At 37.1% G+C, this 27,818-nt stretch overlaps 1 protein-coding gene across 12 annotated transcripts in view; it reads left to right on the forward strand.

The window, feature by feature from the left end:
* The window catches only part of LOC134804360 (innexin shaking-B-like), a 75,233-nt gene that overhangs the window by 3,950 nt on the left and 43,465 nt on the right, over nt 1–27,818 (forward strand). For 5 of the 12 annotated variants that reach the window (XM_063777377.1, XM_063777376.1, XM_063777380.1 and 2 more), the window contains exon 1: nt 14,032–14,317. The exons of 1 other annotated variant lie outside the window; for it this stretch is intronic. The gene's annotated coding sequence lies outside the window, so the exon portion shown is untranslated. Of the gene's footprint in view, nt 1–14,025; nt 14,318–27,818 lie in introns of those variants that run through there. 6 more of the 12 variants (XM_063777378.1, XM_063777379.1, XM_063777382.1 and 3 more) reach the window with 3 other exon arrangements.

Genomic DNA, 27,818 nt, shown 5'->3' on the forward strand with positions numbered 1-27,818 from the left:
ACGATTTCCATAGAAATGTAATTATGGCCAAAGTCAAAAGTTAAAAATCTTTAAAAAAACACTTATCCCGGCGTTTTAAAAGTATGAATATAATGTTTTCAGCCCTAAATTATATGAAAATGATATATAACGTACCCTAGCTCCTAAGAGTAGGAAGAAATATAGCAAAGATTGGACCTGGGGATCCGACGTTTCCCCTCCCTTTTTGGGGGGTATGCACGGTACGATCTCGTAGCTACGGGGCCAAATCAGCTTTGTTTGACCTTGGGAACAACCGTGCCAAGCGGCATCGCCTGAGTCAAAAGTGCATACTCACTGCACTCACTTAGCTTACGAGCTCAATTTCAAAAAAATCTAAATTTTGAAAGCCTTTATCTCGGAAACTATTCAATCTACAGAGACAGTTCTAATCTCGTATTGTAGCAAATTTAGAAGAGCCACGTTACAAAATTCTACAATTTCACTGGATTACATGGCACATGGCGCTTATCTCGTGAGCTAAGTCTAGGTACTTCAAGCATTATTATTGTTACTACATAGACGTCTTCATGTAACAACATCCGGACATTTGGGAAGTGTGCGCGGAGCCGAAGCCAACATGTAGAGACCCTTTTGACACTCTAATGACATGTAAAGGGTACACTGAGCCGATGCGGCCCTTGTCCGTGTCACTACATGGACATTATTATTACTTGGACGACAATTCAGCCACTTTTAAATTCAATGCACCAAAAAATATTTTTTCTACTATTACTATTACAATACTCACTCGGTGTAACCGCGCAGTGTGCCAACGCACAACGTCCCGACTACTCGTAGCGTGACAGCTAATCCAATAGTCGGGATGATTAGGATTGGCCGCTGAAGTGATTGCCGGCTCGGCGATATATCTAAATGATATCGCGATCAGCTAATGATAATGACGGGCGGTATTATGACTAATGTGGCATTTTATTCGTATGGTGATTGCATTGGGGATTCCGAGAGCGATACAAATATAAGAAAACAATAATATAATTAATTATATTACTAAACAATAGTAAATGAGTACCTTAGTTACATATATAAGGTGAGAATCTGCATTGGAGGGGTTTCGCAAGTGCTATAGGTAGCAATCCGTACTATATGATTTTTGAAACTCGATGAGTAGGATGACAGCTGTCATTTCAATACAATTTTCCGAGATATAGCGTTTTTAGGTGATAAATTATATGGAGATGACACCTGTCATCCTACCAATCGAATTTGAAAAATACTAACTATAACATTCTAATAATTATAAATGTGAAAGTAATCTCTGTCTATGAGGCCAATTCGAGTTTTAGTTATTCGATCTGTTTCCGATATGATACTGATCTGTCAGTGTCAAAAGTGACATTTCTTCAACCAATAACGTCACTTTTGACACTGACAAATCAGTATCATATCGGAAACAGATCGAACACCTGAAGCTCGAATTGGTCTATAACTGTTACCATTTCGCGCTTCAACCGCTGAACCGATTGAGTTCAAATTTGGTTTAATTAATAGTAGTAAAGACATATGTAACTTCGTATAAGATGAATAAAGTCTAAGGAAAAAACGTGCCTCGGAAATCAAGAAAAAGTCATTCTCGGATAGATGGCGCACACACATTTGGCCTATGCTCGGCTAGATGGCGTGACGACACCGTTTCATATTTAACAATTTTAACACATAGATATCAGTGAATGAACATGGGTCAAAATGATATAAAAATAATAAAATCATTTATCCATATAAATACATTTTTTTGATAATTTTATACGTTTTCATTTTGAGTTTTAGTTGTGTGTCGATAGATGGCAGTAAATTTACTGTGACTACAAAATTTACTATGACAGGACCCCTCTATCTCTTATAGACTCTTTGATAGTAGTAATTAATTAATAATAGTTCAAGTCCAGGAAAAAGACATAGAATAGTTTTTATCACGGATATCATCATTCTACGCAGACAAATTCGCGAGCAGAAGCTAGATTATAATAAATTCGACATAGTGACAGTCCTGACGATGTCAGTTTTAGGCTGCGTTTCCACCAGATATGTGCAAGGATGCATTTTGGAAGATGTGTGTGTGTTAAGAACTAGTAAATTGTTGACTAGAGCTGCGCTGAGCGAGGACAGGTAAATGATGTGATTCTATTGGTTCTTAACAACATGGATGTACGCATCCTCGCACATCTCTGGTGGAAACGCCGCCTTATAATTATTACCCAATTTCACTTTTCATCACGTTGCCTATAAATTGGCCATAACTAATTAATTTATGACTAATGGTAATAATGACGACGGAATATTTTATAGTTATCACATGTGGACCAGGCCAGGCACGGTTTCTAATTTAGTTCACGAAATATCATAAAATTTGATCAAATTCGATATTTTTGTATGCGTAAGAACGATGTACGTTTATTTATCACTGGCTTCTGATGATGATTAATATAAACTTTTATATGTCCCTATATACTCGGGTCTCAAATTATCGCCATACCAAGTTTCATCTAAATCGGTGCAGCGGTGTTCTAATGTATGGGGAAGACAAACAAATTATAGCCAGTCTTTTATGAATGTAGTATGATACCATTGGGTATGGTGCTTTACCCACGCTAGCGTCCGCTTCCCTCCCCCTGCCGCGACCCCCCATTTTTGCATGAAATATGTCCCGGTTGACGGTTTTTATTATTTTTTGAGAAAAGTATTAGAATTAGAAATAAAGTGTCAAGGTAAGAAATAATCCTTAATAAATTCTAAACAAAAAAGGTTATATGCAACTTTTTGGTAAGACTCACCATATTCATGTATTAACTTGTTGAAGTTCAATATAACATAGTACGTGATAGTACTGAAATAAATCTTATACGGAGAATAAGCTTGCAAGGTTATTCTCCGTGTAGGATTTGTTTCAGTACTATTACGTACTATGTTATATTGAACTTCAACAAGTTTTTCAACGGTTAAATTTTGTCCCAGTTCATCTAGCCATAACATGAATATGGTGCGTCATATCAAAAAAATGAATATAACCTTTTTTGTTAAGAATGTATTAGGGATTATTACTTTCATTGACACTTTTTTCCTATATTGTATACTTTCCCCAAAAAATGAAAAAATCTGTGAACCGGGACATATTTCATGCAAAAAGAGGGGGTTGCGGCAGGGGGAGGGAAGGGGACGCTAGCGTGCGTAAAGCACCATACCCTTCAAAGGTATCATACTACATTCATAAAAGGCTGGCTATAATTCGTTTTTCAAAAAACACAATTTGACCGAATCATTAAGTGTGAAGAGGTAACAGACAGACAGACAAAGTCACTTTCGCATTATAATATTAGGTTTTCGTACTCTTCCTTAATCTTTTTACAATAACTACCTGATGAGGCCCTTTGAACTATTATTAAATGCTAAGGTATAGAACCGACTCTCGGAACCAGTATTTTGCACCATGAGTTGTTGTTGTTTTGACAACAAACCATAGAAGCGAAGCGTCAATCTCGCGACCTAAACGCGTAAGCGCCATGAATGTTACGGCGCTCACGACGTTTGGTCGCGTGGTACAGGTCGCGATTGCCATAATTTCATTGTTTGGTATTGCTTCTAGTACCTACTTTATAATATCTCAATGATGAGGCCAGTCCTATTACACTTATACTTACTTTTATAAATAAAAATGTTCATTTTTGACCTACACCTACAGTTCAGTCAAAATGTGAACTACGTAGTATCTATTTAAGTATAAAGTTTTGGCGCGCGAGCGTCCCTAGGGGAGACCGGGGCGAGTTGCTTCTAATGTTAATATATTCCGTTTTGGAAGTAACACGTCGCTTGGCAGCCTCCGGACTTCTAATAAACCACTAAACTTTAAAACGACAGACATATTTGTATTCTTTAAAGCCGACTTTAGGAAGACCTATAAAATTTGTCGGGAACCTGGGGGTCTGTCTGTACCTCTCGCGCCAAATAATCGTCTCTATGACAGTTCATTGTTTTAAGGAGTAGCTGTTAAGAAAAATATTTGTAGACATTCGTTTAAAGTTTAATAGCACACTATAATTTCTTTCTAAATGAAACATTATAGTTATAAAAATTAAGTAAAAATATATTTCTTTAAATATTGTTTTTATGCCTAATCAAAAAAGACTTGAAAGGAACTGTCGTAGGTACTATCATTCAATGCGTGAAATATAACATTGACTATCTCATTAAAAACTTAAACAGGTTGCAATGAAAATGAAATCCTATTTTCAAGAGGCGAATAATTTTCTACCACATACGAGTAGGTACCAACATTTCTAAGACGACAGTTAAATAAATTTCGTGTCTAAGCTCAATACACCCGGAGACGCTAAAACACACTATCTTTAGCTCATCTCAAACTAGTGATGTCAAGATTCTAGTCTTGTGACTCGACTCAAGTTTTCAGTCTCCTACTTGTACTTTTTATTGAACTTGTTGGAGACTTACGTCATACTTTCATACAAATATTTATGAAGGTAATATTTTGATACAAAATTTATATACAACATTTATATTTTCATACATAATTCGTTTAAATCAGTTCAGCGGTTTAAGCGTTAAGAAATAAATACTGAACTACTTTAGTATTAATAATATTGGTAGGAATCAATTTTTAAAGTACTGACTCATATACTCATACCGACACTATCTTCAATTCTAACGATAAAGTATATTTGTGGGCACTTAAATGTCGGTTCAACTCGCGCGAGAAGAAATAATAGTTAGCATGACACCACCGCATACTGTGGACACTGGAATAACTTTTCGGGCCCGATTCATAAGCGATAGGCCAATTTGAACGTACACTGATATTAGAATGCTATCTGAATGATGTCATTTAAATAATGAATAGAATCCGGCGATAAGTACAAATGCGGAAATCCATACTAATTAAAACAAAAATATTACTTTGCAAATCCGCGAAATATAATGTGCTCTATCTAGACAATCAGTGCTAACCCGTGCAATTATTTTTTTCGCGGATTAGCAAACAATATTTTTGTTTTAATTAGGATGTTATTTAGTTATCGTATACGTCTCACTAGCGCCAATACATGTACGGACAAGTACAAGCGACACAATAATATAACCGAATGCGGGTGGGATGTTCGAAAGGAACCAAATTTACAGAAAATAAAGGCCTGCAAGAACACCTCACCTTATCTTCTATCGCTGACTACACACGGAAGGCTCAATATTATATGACATAGTTATTAATTATTATAACAGGGCGATCAAACAGACACACTTTCACGTCCTTGTTGGGATTAGTCTGTTTAACCCGATAAGCCGATAGATAAGGTTAACTCGGAGATAACAGGTGAGTAAGCGAGCGGTCAAGCTTTATAGAAGAAATCTCGGTTCTATTGCATCAGCTTCTTTCCACTGTTTATAAATAAACCTATTTTTTTTAGTTTAAACTAACGAGTAATAACCCACTTTCCTCCCGCTACTTCCCCCGCATTAAGGCAGCGCTTTTACTCCCGTCGCTTTACGATCGTCACCTGTCGCGCGCCGGTTCAACTGTCAATAAAAAACACGGCAGTATTGGAAACGAGTCCGCATGCACCGCACCTATGACGTCTATTAGACCAGAGGGCCTACCCTGAATACCGAAGTTCCCAAATTGAGGGCATTGCTCTCTTTTACTCCAATTAAGGCGTAACCAGAGTGACGATACATAGTATGTGGAGCGCTCCTATTGGTGCTTTAGAAAAAGCTTCCAAATACTAGCCGAGCCCACGGCTGCGTTTAGCTACTGCATTAGGATTTTATACAAATAAAGGGTTGCGTTCGCAACAAGTAGGGAATGTAAACTGGTTTTTAAATGGTATGAAAAACCCGGTTATTAACCGAAATGTCATACAAATAAAAACCAGTTTACATTCCTTAGTTTTAAGATTACCTATACATCTTATGGAGATGACACCTGTCACAGAACCCAAGCTAACTATGTGAAAAATACTACATACATACATACATCACTGGCTCAGTGACCCAAAGAGGATCTTGGCCTCTGACACAAGAGAGCGCCACTCTGCCCTATTCTGCGCCACTTCACGCCAGTTGGGTATTCCGAGGGCGGACAGGTCTTTTTGGGCTTCGTCACTCCAGCGGTATCTGGGACGCCCCGACGGACGTTTTCCGCCCGGGTGCCCCACATACGCTCTTCTCACAGCACGATCCTCCCCCATCCTCTCCAGGTGACCGAGCCAGCGGAGTCGTGTGGCTTTGATCTCGCCAATTATATTGGGCATCGCAACAAGCTCCTCTAGCTCCCTATTTTTCCTTCGCCTCCAAGTCCCATCTTCCTCTCTGATAGGCCCCAGAATCTTCCGCCAGATTTTCCTCTCCGCCACTAAGAGCTTGCTCTCTTCTTTCTGAGTCAGCGTCCAAGCTTCACACCCATACATCAAAATTGGTCTAATTACAGTCTTGTGAAAAATACTATAACCTCAATATTACTGAGTCGATTTTGATGAAGGTGGCAATAGATTTTTAGAGACTGAGCTAAAATTTTTAATCGAATTCCAATAAGTAAATAAAAATGGTGATAAAATTTTTAATATCCTCCTCGTTATCTTTATATCATTTTTAAGGTTCAAACCACCTTTTCATGACACATTTTGTCACGCCACAACCTCTAAAGAACGGACGCTTAACACAAGGAATTTCATACATTAACCCGCCTGTTCCTATCTCTATCACACGCACATAATTGCCACACGCAGTGCCATTGACTGCGTCAGCGTCATCATGGGTGAAACAGCAATATAATTACGCGCGAGCGATAGAGATAGGAACAGGCCGACAATGTATGATATTTCACGTGCTAAAGCGACCTTCCTTTATCATGGTTCCGTGTCCGAGCCAACTTCATTTATTACAGTAACGTTATTTACAATCGTACTGGTAATCTGACACGATGTCAACTTCGCTTGTCACTACTGTCAACAGATGACACTCACACGACAAATTAACGCCACAAGATTTTACAATGCGTTTACTTTAGTTTAATTATGATTGACAGATGGTTTTTTACACATTTGATTTTCTATTGATTTGATAATAATAGGCGAGAGTCGTTTCAGTGAAGCATGGCTAGAGAGAAATAAACTGTGATTATTTTCTTAAGCAAGTACGTCTTAAAACCTTAAAACTAAAAAAAATTGTAAACACAAAATAGGTACCTACATCAATGCAAAGGTTTATCGTATTTCACTGTCCGATTTCTAAAAAAGATGTGATTTTTTCGACAGCGAATGTCTAGGAATTGTAAGGGGGAAATTCAAGGGGCAGGTGCCCTAACGGGACCAGTTTTCAACCTGACAACATCGGGTCCCTTGAAACTTAGGTAAGACCACCACTACAAGGATCGGAAGGCAAACTGCGGTCTAATAATTATTAACTAGTAGTTCGCCCCGAACTGAGAACTCGCGATTAACCAAAAATGATATAGCGATTGACTTTGTTCTACTTAGGTACTCGTATAGTGCGACATAAAATAATAGAAAATAAATGGGGGCGCCACTTTCTACGTAACTGTCACATTTTTGACGTAAAATGCTTACACATGGCAACAATTTAGTATGGACATTTTTGAGTTCCATTTTATTTAATTTCTACTATTTTATGTCGCTCTATAGGCGGCAATGGATCAAAGATCGCGGGGATTTATTACAAGGTCTGTGGAGCCCTTAACTGATAGATTTAAGCAAAGAGTAGTATGTATAATATAGTTGGCCAAGCAGATCTAGTCAGTAGAAAAAATGTAGGCGCGAAGGGATATGGTCTCATAGAAAATTTGAGCTTCGCGCCTTTTTCTACTGACAAGATTTGCCTTTTTGCATCAATTTTGAATCGCCATTTACAAGTTTAGCGTTAAGTAATATAGATGGCGCTATTTTTTCGAATAAAGGGCTTCGTATACGGCTGTCCCTCCCCTGGATTTAAGTCACCACCATAGAGATTAAAATAAACTGTATCTGTGCTAAGCCGAAATATTTCCTGTCAAATGTCAAATACATATATTATGTTTATTCTATTTTATTTTTATCTTGCTAATTATTTCAAAATGGTAAATTTAAAAAAGATATTATAAAAGTGTAAGTTGAGCACTTTCATTTTATACTAAACTCGGCCATGTTTCTTGCAAAAAAAAATGACCAGAATAGCAAGACCTCTCACAAACAGCTTTTTGGCCTTCTAAGCTCTTCTAGCTCAATAACCCCTTGATCGGGCCTGCTCATAATTTAATGACTAAAATATAATGCCCTCGACTACACGTTTACCCAATTTCATTTAAATTAGAACAAATTTTCTTAAGTTATTGAAAAATACTATAATAGTATGTCACTCGAAAGTAATATTAAGTAGTAATATTAGTCGTATAGATAGTTATCTGATCCGCACTAAACTGCTATAATGTAACGAGCGTATCGTATCACTGTCACTAGTAAGAAAAGCATTGATAATTGAGTTTGGCAATACTTGTTTATATTATTCTTATGGCTTATAAAGGAAAGCCTATCTGTCATTGCCTTTTGCCCCCTGAAATCCGATGACTCCATACATCAAGCGCGACTTCAAGTATGGACTCGCGCGCGATAACGCAACTCATGCTAGACCGCCTGATGACAACCTCTTCGTTTTCCCGTAAAATGCATAATTTCAGATTCTAAGAAACTGACTTGGTACAGTCGCTATCAGATATATCGGAGCGGCCGAGGTGCTCACAAATATCTGAACACGCCTCTATTGTCAAGGCGTTAGAGTGCGTGTCCAGATATTTTTAAACACCTCGACCGCCCCCATATATCTGAGGGCGACTGTACATTGTTTCTCAATACGTGCATATTGTGGTTGTTCTTGGTAAAAGACGTTGGCATTTTTTCGCGCTATCTCTGACGTCATAGTTTTCGCTATGTCGAATTATTTGTATGTTTTTCTGTCTGACGACTTGGTCTGGTTTAGGGCTTCTAGTATGTATAATTAGTACGAATCATCCAAGTAATATCCGGATAATATATGGAAGCCCTACGTTCGAAGAAGTTGGGTGTATGAAGCTAATGGACCTAGGTTCGAGTCCAGTCTATTTCCGTATTTTGAATGTCTAATTGTTCTCCAGTAACCTTGTGTAACCTTGTAGTAGAAAATTTAAATTTCGCGCCTTTTTCTACTGACAAATTTTCTTTGAGCGGTTATATTGAGAAAACTATATAAAAGTTAACGGAAGCAGGAAAGACAAATTAGAACCCAGTGAGTACAAAACGATAAAAATCCATCATCCGACCCATAAAGTAATAATAATATGTTTTCATAGATAATAATATAAAGCCGGCGGATCGTCGCTCCACTTGTTAAAATGTGATATATTTTGTTTGGATTTCCTCCAACGAGAATAAACGCTGGTTTAACACCTTTATTATGATTTCGGAGCATTGTACGTTTTGTAATCATTATTTACATGTAAAATGGTTTAGCTTTTCTGCCTACGTTCATTTTTATGCCAAGAGACAAGTATAGTTTGGTTACTTAGAAACTGTATCAACCGGGTCCATATTGGGTCGCATAATAATTGATTGTCCTAATGTAACGTTACGCATAAAACTCATTTCGCATAATTGTTATTGTGCTGGAAATATTAACATTTCTGAGAAATTATAACACAAACCTAACCTAACCTACCCTATTCTACACAACCTATGCAAAATATTTTCCAAAATACTTTCTGTTTCAGCTGGAGAAAAAATATGCGAAAAGAGTTTTATGCGTAACATTACATTATGACAAACAATTATTATGCGACGAGATAGGATCCCGTATCAACCTGTATCTTCAGATCAATGAGAATATGGTACTTTATTAAAAAAAAACAACGGGGTGCACTCCGGGAGTGCCGACAAAAGTGAAAACTCAATGACTAGTCTAAAATGTCTGCAGCACTATGTATAATTGACCCATCCTCCTTTCTATTGAAAAACTTTAGTACCGAAATTGCTGGCCAGTGAGCTTAAATTTGTAGCTTTAATTGTTTAAAATTCGAAAAGAAATTGTAAAGTTACGTGAAAGTTACCTTGCAGACCTCGCATCTAAATATATTTGGTCATGATATTTTGAGTTTTATTCACCAGTACTAGAGTTCACTTTTATTAGCGACTTCATCAAGATGTAGCTTTATTGAATTATATTTGAGTGCTATATAGTTAGAATGTAACTGTGAGATACTCGTATTTCAGCCCGTACAAGATTAGAACATTGAGCTTTATTGCTTAATATAAAAGTCCAGTTTTAAATAATTGACCTGATTATGATACGTTATGACTAAAGTTCTTTGGTGAATAAAAACGAAACAGCAGGCTCAGGCATACATTTTCGCCGCGCGGTAGAAAGAGAGGGTTACGCCTTACGCCTTACGCTGTCTCGAGTTTAACATTTTTTCCCCACTTCAAAAAGTGCACAGCGCCGCTAAAGAAGTTTTCTCCTCCTTCTGGGCGGAATGAATACTAAAGTTTATCCCGAGTAAAATTATTTCAGTTTTCCGATGAATTACTATTTCGGATCGTAACTCTGAGGAAAAATTATAGGACATATATAATGCTTTAATATAGTAAAAAAATACGAAACTATACCAAATTGGATCGAAATGTAAAAAATAATAAAATACTTACGACAGCAAATAAATAATTGTCAGACCTATCAAGTAACATTAAACCGTCAGTTGCATTAAAATGCGCTTGAGTGTACGCGGCGGACTTAAGGCCTGGCGCATAACTAGCTGCATATTGCATTGTCTCGTGACACAGGGGCGCCATTTGTCATCCCCCCGACACTCGGATGTCGCCGAAAATGCTATATTTTCACACTTAGGCGAATCACACACTGGCACCACGATTTGGCACTGCTGCCCCGTACCTACAGATCTAGTGCATAATTATTTTCCATCGTATTTTCACGGAAACAGGTACGAACGTGTCTTGTTATTTCAGTCAGTCTCAGTATTTACAAAATGACAAGTTAGACATAAACATAATATGTCAAGCACAATATAACTATAACCTCATCGTACAGTCACCAGCAATAATAAGTTACACAACGAAGGTATCATTGTTTTTCTTATTTAAAATAGTCATGTTATTATCTAAACTAGTCACGCCTTACGTCACGTGCTGCAAAAATGAACCGATAGCTTTTAACGTCACTGAAATCATGTCAGAACATGTCAGGCATGTCATAACCTGTCACTCTCGACGGCGTAACCTGAACCGAGTAATTATAAAAAATAACAGATATTTTTAAACGTTAAATACCATGTTACCTGCTGTTTTGCGTGTCGTTTTAATACATAACTTCAACATTTAGAAGTTGACAGCAGAAGCCGGACAGCTGTTCAAAATACGCGCTCTCATTTTCTTAACGGGACTATAATATTGTAATATTGTAAAAGTTTAGTTTTTAATATTGAATTTTAACCCATTTTAATCAAGGGCAAGAGCCATGAAAATATTTACATGAAAACTAGACTAAGTATATTAAAAGGTAAAAAGCCGCACGACGGCCATATCTTCCGTCGTAATTTTTTGTGTCCTTCATATTTCCTGGCTGTACGCCCCCTCTTAATACAGTTTTTAAAAGGTGAGATCTGGTAGATAGTCCATTACGTTCGTATTTTATCCATTCTTTACCTAAAGGATAATGCAGTCAAACCCACTGATTTCAAAGAATAAAGAAAGCCTTTAGCCCAGAGGTGGTTTAGCAACCACACGAAGCACTCCATCGTGTATTCTATATTCAATAAATAAGACTGGCTTTCGATGGTCATTTTTGAACGGTCAGATCCGAAAAGGGTGTCCGCGTCGCACGTGTCTACGCCAATTAGCGTTGTTCATACTATTTTTCGTAAGCCCGCTCACCCGCTCCGTGCAACCGCGCCAGCTAACGGACGCCCTAAGGGTTAAAAGAATAGAGCTGGTGGACTAAATATGCATAGTCGTCAATTTGAACGATGCTTCATCTAAATATTGGGAATACAATTCATAACTATTGGTGGAATACAAATAGCGAATACATTAAGGCTAGCGCAGCGAGAGACATCTTTTATTTAAGGTCCGCATTCGCGTGGAAAATGTAATGTCAATCCATATAGTTACATTAACTTCTAGGTTTGGATATTTGATTTTTAGCCGTGCAAAAACTGTACGGATTCGGATGAGGTTTGGTATACAGATGGATTATATTTGGATTAAATATACGGTTTGCGTTTTCTTGTATCATGTCCTAATGGGATGATGTAAATAAAGAATTGTATTGCGTGTTGTAAAATAGTAACGATGTGGCATAAAAGAGCTAAGTAAGAATTATTTCACTGAGGCGATTCGGAAAATTAGTTTTAACTAGGAAAAACGCGTTCTCATTGTAAACGGGTTTTTACGGTAACATAAACACTTTTTGATTTTAATAGATCTTGAGATAGGAGTTCAGGTAGGCCCAAACATAAATATCATTAAATACCTAATATGATTTTAACAAACATTAGCTTTTGTGTATCAAAGCCAAATGAGAATTTCTTGAAGATAATACGTTTTGGGTCGGATGATTGTTGTTTTAATGTTTAATGACATTTTGTAAAAAACGTGTAAGTAAGAAAAATATTTCGAAAATTCTTTGTCAACGTTTTTTGGGCCACCCTATAATTAGTAAACATACAAAAATCCAGGTTAACCACCTACCTTTAGTTATTCAATAAATATTATTTCCTGGGTGCAGCGGTCGATTAACACATTCAATACCACTAAGTGCTACGGGTTACGCTCGTAGCGCGTAGCCACGGTTTCGTCGTATGTAGCGCGTAGTCGCTACGAACAGTGTACCCGACAGTCGGGTTCTTGGTGTTGAATGTGTTAACACATTCAATACCACTAAGTGCTACGGGTTACGCTCGTAGCGCGTAGCCACGGTTTCGTCGTATGTAGCGCGTAGTCGCTACGAACAGTGTACCCGACAGTCGGGTTCTTGGTGTTGAATGTGTTAAGAAGCGTAAATACCTACCTACGCATAACACCCCTCATTTACATTGAGGATTAAGCTGCGACAACACTCTTAAACCAAAAAAGATTCTATGGTAAAAGGGAACTTTTTGACCAACCACTTTAACCTCCTTACGACCAGGTTTCAATTATTTGCCAGTCTGAATTTAACTCTGTCAAGTTGACAAAGAGTCAAAAGTTAATTGGGGCCTATGTACTACGTGTAGGACGCGGGTCCTCAGGAGGTTAAAGCTACCATAAAACTTAGAAGATACGCAGTCCTGTAAAGGCTTAGTTATTGTAAGAGTATGTATAAAATCAAAAATGAGGTACCTGCGCCAAGGAAGGGCCATTGTTATTTATTTTGTCTATGGTACTAGGGAACATGGAAGCAAAATTTTTAAAACTTATATAAAGTATGTATAATATTTGTAAAGTAGGCAAACTTAAGAACCGCGCCTTATATGGCGCAGGTACCTTACACTGGTAACATATATCAAATCATATTTTTTGCCCTTTTATCCAAGCTCTAGCAGCGAAGCCGTGATGCATGAATGAAGCTTTCAAATTTCAGTGAGGTCGTGGTTCGAGTCCCGAGTGGTACCTATCAGTGAGTTCCTTGAAACTTATGTACAAACTTAAATATGACACCTATTTACAGTTTCTTTTAGGTGATCGACAACATCTCGATAATACCTGGATACTAGTATGCCACGAAATTCTAAACAGTATTTAGACTTACGAAAATGATGATTTCACTTTTATGGAGCTTTTTTTTTTCATGTTGACTCAAGGTCGTTTTTGTACAAAGTGGCCTTAAGACCGGCAACGTTTTGCTAATAAAAAAAAGGATTCGACAATAATTAAAATTATGATTACTTTCATGAGGATGCTTTCACCACGACTGGTCGCAACGATGGCGCCGAGAGCCAGTTAATTCTCTAAACTTCAAACTAATCCAGTTACGCTATGATAAACCTAATTTTCAACACGGTTGCCACACCGACTACATAAAACGGTTGTAATCAGTTTTTTCGTACCAAATATAAACATTAAACAGTTGAACCAGTGGTAACCGACCGATGGACGTTGCAGGCGTTATTTTTAGTCGGACCGCGAACCAGTCGGGTGCGCGCTCTGCCGCCAGTCGCAGCGCGCTACTCTCCCACTCGGTCGTGCCTGTGTTATAGTGAAATTAAAAATAAAAAACCAGAATAAAACAAGGTTAAAGAAGCTTGGATGTGCTGGCTGGAACCGTGAGTTTGGACGACGCTTAAATAATTGTGATTCGAATCGTTGCGCGGAGCGGTTGAGGGAAAGAAAAGTTTCGCCGCAACTTTTTTTGCACCGGGAAATTTGATTTCAGTGCAACTTCCTTGGGAGTTGGCGCACATGTTTTATAGGATAATGAATGAAAACTTGTAATTCAAGTGGAAATAGTATTAGATACACATTTAGGTTATTTGCAGACCTAATTATCTTTGCTCAAATCGTTTCCTGGAATATAGAGAACTAATCATCATCATCAACATTAATAACAAATTGTCTGAATAGCCTTCGAACATAAATTATGCATTTTCTAACTGAAGCTCTGAAGTTTCATCTCATTTTACAACTTAAAACGGTTTCGAGTTTCGAGTACACACGTGGTAACTTGTATTACTTCGCATAAACTTTTTATTTATATTTTAATTGAAAAACATAACTTTCTTAAACATTAAGACTATTTCTTAAATATGGCACGGTTTTATTTAAAGCTTTGTGTAGTTAAGTTGGATATTTGTATTTGGTATAGTTGTGCAAATATGTACACAAACATTTATACAAGTACTTTTGTAACACAATCCACGATTGTACATAAATACAATAACAAAATTTTTTAATTGTAATATATTTTACCTACGTGACTATCCAATTAATTAATTACAGTCCGGTTGCATCATTTTTCTAAGTATTATTTTGTAACTGAAAGGTTTAAGTCTGCATATCTATTCCTTGTTGTACCGCCTAGGTTACCGCAGTTTTTTTGAAAATATTTATATAATAAATACACTAATTAAAAATTGTTTCTGTAAAAAGATAATATTATAACATAATAGAGACATGTCCACCACACTGTTCAGAACACTTGAAGAAAAATATCAAACCATGCACCAATAAGCTTGTCTTGAAAGAAATTATTAATAACAGTACAGTTTTTTTCTTATAAAAATAGGAACTATACCCAATTAGAATTGTTCTTACAATCTGGCAATAAGCAGTAGAGCTTTAATGAAACGGAACTAAAATAGAATCACACCTCGCAACACCATTATAATAATGTTTGGTGCTTGCCGCCGTCATGTAAATGCAGCATAGTCATTTACAGTTGAACCGTTCATGGAACTCCATTCCCAACGGCTTGCCTAATTTCAGCTATTTGACTATTTTTACTATACCGCTCATGGAGATAAAGTAAAGCAAACTTAACTCCAGCTACCCGAAGTACGAATAATTTTGACGCGCCGCCACTGGTAATTTTGATGTACAGTCAGCGTCAAATTGATTATAGCAGCCGAAGTGGCCAAATAGCTGACCACACCGTACTAACTATAAGGTGTAACGAACTATTTGACCACTTTCGCAGCTATAATATATTTGATACTGACTGTACCATCTTCTCTCTGTTACTTCGTCTGCGTTGAATGATGATATCTGGCCCCTATTTCACCAAAGTGACAGGTGCGACAATTGTCGACATCACTGTTACTGACGTCACAGGCCTCCATAGGCTACGGTAACCGCTTGCCATCGGACGGGTGGTGTGCTTGTTTGCCACCAACATTTTAATTTAAAAATGAACTCCATTATAACGCAAGTAAACAAATACTAATTTTGCGAAGCTAATGACAATTGTCACAAGAAACAAAGGTAAGTGGTAACCGTAGCTCATGGATGCCTGTGACGTCAGCAACAGTACCATTTGTCGAATTGTCGCACCTGTCACCGTGGTGAAATAGGGGCCTGGACCTAGAGATTTTCCTACTACGAATATGGCACTAGTGACTTCCTTCCGATATTTTATATTATCGATTTCTTATAACTGTCATAAACAAATACTGTGGCATGATTGGAATTAAATTAACAAGAATAACGAAACTATGTATACATCATACTTTAAAAAAACTATGACACACGTATACTCTGACTTGTCCATACATGTAACAATTAGCTAGTGCGAGCGAAGCGCCCGCGAGAGCTTACTGATATGATTCCAATATGCATCAAATATTGGCTAAATCGGTTCGATGTCAGGTGCATGTCCGAATTGGCCTGTAGATCGATTTGTATAAGATTGTCCTTATAATATTTACTTTATTTATTTAATTATATATATTAGATTCAGACATCGCTGTAAGACTACCCCCGTTTATTTACTGTTTCCGCATATTGGTGGCAGCTTCGATACTGCAATAAAATACCTCATAAAATTTACTACTCTCGGTTTTGGTCTTGTCAGTTATATCTACGAGTATATTATATGCCTACATATTTTTTTATGTTATGGCCTTATGGCGTATATAATTCTTATGCAAAAGCTGGATATATCATTGTATTTAGGTCGTAATGTGTAGTCGGGTGACTTCATTGAGATTAAATGTCACGTAACAATTTTTTTGTATAATTTAATGGCGGCAATATATAAGATTAAATTATGTTTTATTAGTAGGTACACGATCTGCATGTTGTTGTATATAAGTTGCCGACGTATATACGGGATTTACTTAATTTATTTTTATGCCTAATCGTAATCTATTGTTTTGAATGATCGAATATGCGACATTTATTCTCTAAATACTGCAATCGTCCAAATCTCACTAAATTGCAAATTATTCTCAAAATGATCTCATTTTGACATAACTCGCCGTGCATCTCGCTCTCACCAAAGTACAAGCAAGATATAATTAAATAATAAATAAATAAAAATGAGTTATATAATAATAATTCCTGTTAGGTGCACGTTCGAATTGGGCTGTATGGTGAGAATTACAGGCCTATTCGGATTTCGAGATAATCACAAGATCTTGAGACGATTTAGAGATCAACTAGATCTACATTAGATATCGACTAGATGTGACTTGGATATCTAAGTTATGACTTGTCGAAATCGTTCAAGAGGACCTCCAGAATCGCGGAAACGTCAAATTTGACATATCTATCTTACAAATATCTTTAAATTATCCATATCGTAACTTGTTGAAGTCTAGTAGAAATCTGATTCATTTTCCGAATCGAGCCGATATTCGTTCGCTGGGCGCGCGCTACGTAACGCACGTAGAGGGTCTACAAAGATTGCTACGAGCGTAGACCTTACACGTAGATCTTACCCACTGGCTTTTTACATAAATGTCAACAGAAAAAATATTAATTTATAAAACAAATCGTTAATTAACAAAATGGATAGAATAATAAATATTTAAATATGTACTTATTTACATGTTTTTTTTACGATATTAAACGTTTTTGATAACTGATAGATTATAAACTGTTGTAGAGTCGCCATCAGACATATGTATCAGAGCGGCCAAGGTGTTCACAAGTATCTTTACACGCACTCTGATAGCGCCTTGACAATATAGGCGTGTTCAGATATTTGTGAGCACCCTGGCCTCTCCGATATATCTGATGTCGACTGTATAATCTAACTGCTTAGCCGTGGTAGCCATTAATCAGTTCGTACGCTCATTTACCTCCGCCGTGTACGAAAAGAGTATTTACTTCCCATAAATACACATAAACACATCAAAACTACAAACATGTGCCAATTAAACATTTCTTTCAACGTATACAGTGTGTATATTTTATATAATCACAAATTGAAACGATAGGTAAATTTTAGTGGTATGAAGCGATTTTAAACGAAGTTTTAGATTTAAGTGAAACTAATATACCGGGAGGTATATTGAAAGATAAGATAGTAATTTCTTGTTATCAAACTATGAATATAAATAAATAAATAAATATTAGAGGACAAACTTACACAGATCAACCTAGTCACAAACTAAGCAAAGCTTGTATTATGGGTACAGTCACCTGCAATAATATATTACACAATGAAGGCCGCAAAAATATCTGACACGATCTTATTTGTAGAGCCATAAGAGCGTGTCACATATTTTTGCGGCCTTCGAAGAGTAACATATTATTGCAGGTGACTGTACTAGGCTTCGATAACATTATTGTACTTATACGTATAGATCAATACATATATATTCATCACGAATATTTGTATCTGGATTATGGATGTTGTATATGTATCTAAGTATGTATATTTATCGTCGCCAAGTACCCATAGCACAAGATTTGCTTAATTTGGGGCTAGGTCGATCTGCGTTAGATAGCCCCCAAAAAAATATATTAATTTATTTCAATTTAATTGGAGACAATTCGGTCTAGTATAGCATAGTATATTAGGTAGCCGGTAGTAGGTATACAACGCTAGAGGTTAGAATATGCCAAATCAGAATACACCCTGTATATACGTCGTCTGCCGGTTGTAATATTGCTTCGGAACGACAAATGTCCCGTAGCAGTGACGTTTATATACGCGCTGCGGAATCCGGCCGACAAATTGGTCGCACACTGTTGAAAGAGTCAATCGGCGATTACGCCGCTATCACACGTCAGGATGTTTTACGGATTTGAGGAAATAAAGTGATCTAGATGTACGAAAAGCGGCCAAGTTAAAGTGGGACTGGGCCGGTCATGTCTGCCGCATGCCGAATTACTTGTGGGCCAAGATTACCACGGAGTGGGTGCCAAGAGTCAAACCGGGGACCACCTCTTACACCTCGTCGGCGATGGCGGGATAAGTTGGACTCCTTTTTGAGAGACTGGGGAGATTTAGTTCAAAACCGGGACGAGTGGAAGAAGAGGGGGAAGGCGTTTGCCAAGCCAAGTGGGACACAATTAGTCTCTAATAAAAAACCTTGGTCCAACTTCATAATGACGGATCGTTTAAAAATATTGAAAACTAGCGTCTGGCAATAATGATGATTTCTGTGTCATTCTATGTCCTGAACCCATCTCCATACCAAATATCATCTAAATCGGTTCCGCGGTTTAAGAGCAAACACAGACATGCGTTACTTTCGCATTTATAATATTAGTAGGCATGTAAAACCGCGTCCTAACGAGTGATATCGACGGACGCGCGAATTCGGCATCTAAATGCCGCCATTTTGTCGAAATATCGTCCGAGCGGCGTCGTAACGCGTAATGGCGTCCTAATGAGCCGGTTTGAGACAGTTCCGTATTTACAAGGTCGTATAAGATCATAAAATATCGATCGGGTGCTGGAGACAAATGAAAACAATTTTTTTGACGAAACTAAAACGAATATTTTCGTTTCAGCTTGGGTAGCAATGTTTTCATATGTCTGTCCAGCTGCCAGGCAGTTCTTCTCTGGAGCTCACAATAATCAATAGATTTTCGTGAACTTTTTTTTTCAACGTTTTTATTTAGATAAAGTTTTATACACCACTTTCATTAATTATTTTTTATGTATTTTCTACTTTAAACAATAAATAAATAGGGCAATTTTATACAGATCGACCTTATCCCGCAGTAAGCTCTGTAAGGCTTGTGCTGTGAATTCTACCCACATATTTATAAATACTTATTAACATACAAAACACCCATAACTCAGGAACAAACATTTGTGATAAACACACAAATAAATTTCCTTACCAGGATTCGAACCCGGGACCTCCTGCTTCGCACAGGGTCACTACTGACTAGGCTAGGAGGCCGTCAAACTTACAATCGAAAATTTAAAAAAAATTGTATACTTACTACTTTCAATAAAATGACCCGGTAAGAAAATGAAATTGAAAATTCTTGCAAAAACATTTTAACTAGCTTCATTAGTATCTTAAAAGGCGTGTGCTTGCGAAAGATATACTGCCGTATTCGAACTTCAAGATATTCACAAGAGACGACACGTACTAGATCCATTCTAGATACGTTATAGTTTAGATATCAACTAGTTCTCTTTTGCAGGGCAATTCGGGCAACCAATGTCACTTTTACGTTAGATAGAGTAAGATATCTATTAGATGTGAATTGGATCTCTATTTAAGTCATATCCTGTGGAAATCGTTCAAGAGTATCTCCAGAATCGCGCAAATGTCAAATTTGACAGGTTAGATCTTAAACATATCGTTATCGTATCTTGGTGATGTCTAAAATATATCTAATAGATGTCTATTTCAAAATCCGAATCGAGCCCCTAGTCTGACCTGTTCACTCTGGTCAGTGTTGACCTACTGCGCACGCGTCGAGTAAACATGCTCCTGATGCCATGCCCACCGCGCCGCGCCGCGCCGCCAACACGTACAGCCGCTTTCTAGGGTTCCGTACACTAGGAACCCTTGTACAATCAAGGTCAATGAAAACGGGACACTATAGAAAATGCGACTTTGGAAACAAATCATAGATTTGTTTTGGGTCTTTAAGTACATAGTCACATTATTATACATTATGAACTGTAATACAAAGATGTAACATAACTATTATACAAATTATATAAACATTATACATACTAAATATACGAAAGAAAAAAACGCCGTCTTCACTTAAATAAAGTCATCGTGTTTACAACGCTTTTCTTACCATTGTGTCTGACTCTGTCTGTTTGTGTGTCCCAGATCAAGCCCAGAACAGTCTCCATCAGATATATCGGAGCAGCCGAAGTGCGCAACAGCATCTGAACACGCACTCTAACCTCTTGACAATGGAGGTGTGATATTTCTGACAATTGAGATATTTACATTCCGATATCAAAACGATGTCATTTTGTTATCATTCGCGTGTGCATACTTGTTCGTACGTATACTGACGCAAGTGAGACACGCGGGCGAATGATAACAAAATTACATAATTTTGATATCAAAATGTAAGTTCGAATTAGCCTTCAAAGAACAATTGCATCCCAATAACTTTTTCTAAATACCGCCATAAATCGGTCTCTGATCATGCGAATGGCCGCGAGGATCCGCGGCGGCTATCATCGGAAGTGGACGATCGTTCCTCCATACAAACGTAGTCCCCATTTTATGGTTTTCCTCTTTGGATTTTCTTCTTTACTATTTAGTGACTCTGTGGGCTGTAGACCTCGCGATATGCTTAAAAATATAAAAATAAAAAAGTCGTTGTGTCATTGTCACTTTTCTCACAGTGAACTCACAAATCTTGAGTTCCTTAGACCTTACTGGCGCTTTTATGCCTATTTCCGCCATTTTGAACTTTTTCCAAAAAAATTATACGACAAAAAAATATATTGAACTACCGAACCGTCCGAACCTGCTCACAAAATTTCACGAGAATCGTTTGAGAAATGCGACCTGCAGAGGAGAACATCCGAAAGCGTTATACCCAAGCTGAAACGGAGACCTTTGGTTACGCTTCGGTCAAAAAAAAAAAATATGGAAAATATTTGTACACAATTTGATGTAGGTACCTACCTACATTAATCACAGCTATAGACGAATGGGCCCGTTTGATTTTTTAATTTCTTTAAGAGTTTGGAGGGAAAAACAATATTAATAATAAAAGAAAACTAAAAAGTCTAATGAAAGGATAGCTATAGCTGTAATTAATATGCATCAAATTATGTAAATATATTTTCTATAATGTTAATGTTTAGGATTACGTTTGTATGGAGGAGCGGTAGTCCACTGTTCTCATAATCCCGCCACCCAATCTTTATGCGGCGAATCGGGGGACGCAAACACGACGATAATGAGTTTCGTTCCGACTCCATAGCTTTATTAGGTTATCGTTAAGCTCTTTATGCTTTCGTCTTGCTGTTTTACTATTTCAAATGTGGCTATTATTTTGATAATTAGCATCCAAAAAAAATATTTACTTTTTTTATAAAAAAATAAATAAATATAATGGACATCTTACACAGATCAACTCAGCCCCAAACTAACCAAAGCTTGTACTAAGTATGGGTGCTAGGCGACGATATGTATATTTGTGTATGTCCATATATTTATGATAGTAGTCTCGACTTGTGTCTAATATTCTCATGTCCACTGTCTTCAATTCTGCACCAAACGGTTTCTGTTTCGCCCAATGGTTGAATGGTAAAAAATGCCTTAAGGCGTTAAATCCGTCATTTATTTTTTACTCTTATTTGTCACATTGTGCAATAAAGTTTAAATTTAAATTAATTAATAATTGAAAGCATAACTCTATCTCAGACATTAAATGGGTTAAAAAAGTTGGTTAAACAGTAATCACCTCTGACCTGCAAATTAGTATACGCTGCATTATATCGAGGGGTCCAGATAACGCGAGGGCCCTCCAGCGACCTTGGCTAAAGCACCTCTTGAAATATTCCTGGTCCCGGTAAAGTCTGCTAAATGTGATGTGATTGTCTCGAATACTAGGTTAACGAGGTGATTTATAGTTTACAAGTTTTTATTCAATACTAGTGTGGTTATGAATAACTGGATGCTTAGGTACTTAACTTATTGGATACATACTAGTCATGTATTGTGTAGCATTCATTTGTAAGAATGTTAGCTTAACAGTTCTGTCACGATTCATTTAATATAATGTAGATTGGAAAAGTAGAAGACGGTCTTACATGATAGATGGTCCTTTCCCCATTGACTTTAGAGCCATTTAGGTTGTCTTTACATTAGACATTTCATGGCGTAAATATAAACGACTAAATTGTCTTAAACTAATTGCTCCATAATTAAAAACCGTGACCGTATTTTCAAGGTTTTACAATCGTCGATTTCATACAATTAGTGACTACATCTGTAATTAAAACGATTATCCCAGCCGCTCCACCAGAAAATCAACCCGTATAGGTAATCACCCTGTATAACGCGTCCAATGTTACTGTTTTAATTGCTACATAGTGTACAGTAACCAGGCAGCGCTGATATAGATTTATCGTGTAAACTGCACGTTAGGCGCGAATGGGATAATTTAAATGTAGGGAGTTAAAAGTCAGAACCTTAGTTAAAACCGGAGTTATTTATTGTAGAAGAGTTGTGAGGGTTGAGAAATAATCGTGCCAGTTCATACATTTGCTACTTGCTTTTAGTAGCAAATATAAGAACTCGCACTAGTCGCATTAAACACTAATGTTAGTGTAGATATGCCCTAGTGTGCTAGAACAGAAAAGTGTTACTTTGATCCCTCCTAGCAGGGAAAAATGGTGCCACTTTGATCCCTCCTAGCAGGGAAGAAAAAGCCCTTTTCCGAATAGGTGATGTGAAAAGCAGTATCAAAATTATTTCGTCTTGGGCGTTAACACTTGAAATCCCTCATTACGCTCAGGATTCTACTTTACTACGTTCGGGATTCTATTGTAAAATTCATCGCTTCATTCAGGATTCAATGTACGCCCTTGATGGAAATATATCATTTTGATCCCTTGTAACACAAACTACTATTTATTTGTCGAACTTGACAGCTTGAAATGAATTGTCAAAACATATATAGTCGAGGGTGGAAGCCCTAAACGACGGCGTTGCATAAACAAAAGATTTCCTTTGGCAGGATTGGTCCTTAAGACCCAAGGATGGATTTAAGAAGTGGAGCCACCGAGATTTTTGATGTAAATTTTTAGGGGGGGGGCTCTCAACTTTATCTTGATATCTATATCATTTTAGTTACTAGGCCAAGTTTGGTATCGTTTTCGTATAAATCGGGGATGCCGAATTCATTTATGATTTCATTCCGGCACCATTCCGAAGTAAAAACACATAATATATGAAAAAAATACTTTTTTTTTATTCCTCTTCACGCTTAAACTGCTGAACCAATTCAGTTGAAATTTGGTATAGAGATGGTTTGAGTCCCAGGGAAGAACACAGGATACTTTTAATGTCAAAAATAATCCCTAAAGGGTGTAAAAAGGGAGGTGGAAATTTGTATGGGGATTCAATAACCGCTGAACCGATTTAGATAAAATTTGGTATAGAGGTAGTTTGAGTCCCGGGGAAGAACATAAGATAGTTTTTATTCCAAAAAAAATCCCTTAAAAATGAAAGGTAAGGTCTAGGATTGTATGGGTAGTCAATAAACACTGAACCGATTTGGATGAAATCTATGTCTACATCTTAGATTTAGTTGAAAATGATACTAAACTTGACTTAGAACCTAAACTTAAAGAATTATTAACCTCAGACGTCGCAGACACTTAAAAACCCCCCCACCCCCCACATGCATCAAAAATCTGGGTGGCTCCACTTCTTAAATCCATCCTTTGGTCCTAAGGACCAATCCTGCCAAAGGAAATCTCTTGTTCATGCAACGCCGTGGTTGACCTTTTTATGCTCTGAGCACACTCAACTAATATAGAGTTAGACCAAGAAAAGTCTGCAGAGATTTTGACAGCACACGCAGTGCAGTACGGATGATCCGTTTCTTTCTACCCCACGGTGTTAAAAAGTGACAGTTATTTTATCACGTGGATAAAGATGGATAAAGCTATCCATAATGCGCCGGAAGGAGTTATTTTAAACGTCAAACTTCTATGAAATTATGACGTATAAATAACACTATTTACCCTTTCATTAGTGTTTAATACGACTAGTGCGAGTTCACACATTCGCAAGTCGCAATTGTATGAACTCGCACTAAACACTAATCAAAGAAGCGTATTCTAATTTACCTATATATTTAATATGAATTCGATCTTGATCTGATATAGATCGAAGTCATATCCTATAATTAAAATTAGAATACGAGTGAAAGTGTAAATAGAAAAATGGGGCGAACTGGCCGGCGCATGCGCATATCTCACCTTCAAATGTTTTTATTACTTTTAATGGTGTCTATGATTGTTACGAACCCCGACTAGTGAAGACAAATGCCTTGTTAGCATCTGTCCCTTCCCTAATTTTAACCATTAGTTAATGTTAGAACTGCTAGTATAAGTTAATATTAGAACGGCTGAAGATGGAGGAGCGCGTTGAAAACTTTACTAATTAGTCGAATCCAAACAAGGTTTGAAACTAAAAATAGAACGATTAATGGGAAACGTTGGCTGCGTACAAAAACTCTGATTTGTATCGGTTTGTTTTGGTTATTTAAAAGTGAGGTAAATGAAAACTTAAGTCCTTACACAGGAATATTCCTTGTATAGGAATATATGATCATGCGCCAAGTTGCGAAATTTCACTGGAACTTTTTTTTCCTACTAACTATACTGAACTGTCACACTAATAATAGCATGCACCCTCTCGACAATGATCATATATTACTGGTCACGTTTTAAATACTGGGGCAAGGAGCAGGGACTTCTAACCGAACGAGCTCACGAGCATATTATAAGCTAATAGTTAATACAACTATTATAACATTATTACACTCCGTTGCGTATTTATCCGCGCACTCACAATATTGGGCCGCATCTCGAAATACCATGCGCGCGCACCTTGACAGTTATACTAACCAACTTCTCGCTCGTAAATCTTGCGCACGTTTGTTTTTCCCATTTCGATCGATTGACTGCCTCGAAGAATTGAACTTGTACAAAATGTACATCACTCTCTTAACGTCAGTGGACCTCGCGTCTGCGGAGTAAGGCGTACGTGTTGTCAGTTAACAACAGATCTGTGACGCTTACAGTTAATGATAATTAAAGTGTGGAAAAGGGAAGCCATCACGTCGGTATATGAACTTTTCGTGTGCGCAAAAGAGATAGCCGATTGATTAAAAATCTTAAACACTTTTGAGAATTCATAGCGGCCGCTAGCGCGCACATATGCGCGAGTCGTCGGAAACTCATTCATGAATAGAATTTAAAAAAGGTTACCTTACATTATATTTAGGATAAAATTTAAAAGATATTAATTAAATACACTAAATAATTAAATAATAATGTTAAACCATTTTAATATTAGTTTATTTAGTTGAAACGATTCTTGCAGACAAACTGTTATAACAGTTTGGAGGGTTTCTGTCTGCAATATAATTTTGTTGTTTATTTAATAGTAATAAAAAAATAATATTTAATCAATAGAGATATTATATTACGAATAGTTATCTATTAGTTACTCACGCGTACAAAAATAAGCACAAAAAACTTTTTAAATGCACTGCACACAATGTCCTTCACTGATTCGTTCGGTCAGAAAGCAATTAATATGAAAGATTGGATCCAGACAAGGATCGGATGGAATTAATATAGCAATTGCGATTATACGGCACTGATCGGGGAAGCGCTGAATTGGAACCGAGACCTATGAACTTAGATTAGGTTTTTACAAGCTTTTATTTAACTCACAATTTTAGTTACTAAATGCTAAGTATAAGCCCAATGCATGCACCTTACTTGAATAGACGCTCAACGCAGTTTTATGTGATATTTAATATATTGTGACACATTCGTTTTGTCTCCACGCCGCATAGCCTTGGAAACTACAATAAATCACTTCAAATGATTAAGTCGTCAAAAATACACAAATTGTTTTTATAATGGTCCCCATTTACAAACTCAGCCATGAATCATCCGCACGCGCGATTGGAAACAGTCCGTCCAGAAAATATAACATTTGCTGCAAGTTCCATCCACGTTCAAGGGCGAGAGACGGTTCACTATTTACTGGAGGTGGATTCGACTTGTTTTATTTAATTCAAGAGATATGGCTACTGTAATTGGCCTGTAGTCTTACTACGACTTCATTAGCAGTGTCAAACTGACATATTATCTAACGTCTCCGTAACTTACAGATGTAGGTAGTGCATAATTATTTTCCATCGTTTATTTCACGAAAACGTACGAACGTGTCTTGCTATTTCATTCGGTCTCGGTACAAAAAGTACTGAGTTATTTTATGTAACGTTTTATTCTAGTTTTATTATTTAAATATATTTATGGTATAAATGCCCCAAATTTTTACTCGTTTAAAAAAGATTTTAAGTTAGTCAAATATTCTGTCGCCATTAATACTTGTACGCACTGATTATGTCACGGAAAATATTAGGCACGTTCACAAAAAACTTAAAGTTCATGAACTTAAAATAAACCACGAGTCGTAAAAACTTCTTTAAGTACAGCATCTATAATATAGTTTTATGGGTCCGTGCCGCAAACGGAGCATAGAAAAACGCTGTGTCAAATTCTAACACCCCGCGTGCTCACAAAACCCCGTTGTCAATGTTACGATTCATTGAAAATTAGGGTTGACAAATTTATCTACCGTAGATATAGGAAAATAAAAAAAATATTAAAATAATGTTACCAAGAGACACCAGAAGATAATCCATTGAATTCACTATAAATAAATAGAGCTGTGTTAAAATAATTCAAGCTGACTGCCTACATTTAACCTAATAACAGTAATATACAGTTGAATATCCTGCCGAGTTTATAATTTATAATTTTACATGAGTTTTAAGCGGCCTTAAACGCTAGCGATTGCGTCAACTCAAACGCAGTGCATCTCACTTGCACCAATGTCAGTACGAGGGAGATGCATTGTGAGTTAGTTTACGCAGTCGCTAGCGAATATGTCAGTGTCAAACTCGTGGTAAGGATACTGAGCCCTTTGCCAGCAAGCCCGTCTCACCCTTGCCCATCTTTAAAAGATAAACTACTCGGCTCTAAACCAGTATTTGCCAAGACCAAAGACCAAAGTTTTCATCCGCCGCTAACTCGGAAGTTTTTTCTTTCGCTTTATCCTCTCATATGTTTCTGTCCGGTGCTTACCTCTAACATTTTGGGGTGTATCTACGTTTTAG

The sequence above is a fragment of the Cydia splendana genome, chromosome Z, assembly GCF_910591565.1.
Source record: "Cydia splendana chromosome Z, ilCydSple1.2, whole genome shotgun sequence".
Taxonomy (NCBI): domain Eukaryota; kingdom Metazoa; phylum Arthropoda; class Insecta; order Lepidoptera; family Tortricidae; genus Cydia; species Cydia splendana.